Below are 1,041 nucleotides of genomic sequence, written 5' to 3'. Positions count from 1 at the left end.
GGTAAAGATGGAGTTAAATTATCATTATTTGAAGATGACATGATACTTTTCTTAGTAGTCCCAAAAAACTCCACCAAGACAACTAGAATTGATACACAATTTCAGTAGCATATCACGTTACAAAGTCAATACCACAAGTCAATAGTACCCTTCTACACAGATAACAAACACAGTTCAGAAAAAAGTGAGAGAAACACTATCTTTCACATTAGTACTGAGGAAAATGAAATACCTTGGAATTCATCTAACTAAGGGTCAAATACCTTTTCAAGGAAAATTGCGCTGCTCTGAAAAAATGATCGTAGACGATTTCAGAAAATGGAAAGATATTCCATGCTTCTGGATAGGAAGAACCAACATTGTGAAGATGACCATACTCCCAAAATTGTTGTGTAGATTTAATGCAATCCCTATCAAACTACCAACATACCTCTGAGACATAGAGAAATCATTCCAAAAATTGATTTCAAACCACAAAAGTCCTAGAATTGCAAATGCAATCCTGGACAACAAAGACAAGGTATGAGGCACTACACTTCCTGACTTGAAAGAATACTACAATGCTACTGTGATAAAATCAGCATGGTACTGGCAATGAAATAGACCTGAGGATCAATGAAATAGACTGGAAGACGTAGAAGCCTCTACGAACACACTCAGCCACCTTATCTTTGACAAAAGGGAAAAACATATTCACTGGAAGATAGCCTCTTTAACAAATTGTGCTGGAAAAACTGGCTCTTTACATGCCGAAAACTGAAACGACCCAGTCTACCAGCATGCACTAAGCTTAATTGAAAGTGGATTAAAAATCTAAACATTAAAACAGAAACACTAAATCTCCTAGAAAAGAAAGTGGGAAGAACTCTTGAAAGCATAGGGGTAGGAAAAGAGTTCACAAACAAAAACTAAATCGTATGGATAACATTTAAAAGAATTAATGACTCGGATCTCCTCCTATTGAGAAGTTTTTTCACATCAAAAGAAATTACCAAAAAAGTGAAAAGACAACCCACAAATTTGGAAAAAAAATGTTGACAA

This window comes from Octodon degus, unplaced genomic scaffold (assembly GCF_000260255.1).
Source record: "Octodon degus isolate 3935 unplaced genomic scaffold, OctDeg1.0 scaffold00439, whole genome shotgun sequence".
NCBI classification, from domain to species: Eukaryota; Metazoa; Chordata; class Mammalia; order Rodentia; family Octodontidae; genus Octodon; species Octodon degus.
The sequence above is the reverse complement of the archived record's forward strand: the minus strand, read 5'-3'. Positions refer to the sequence as shown.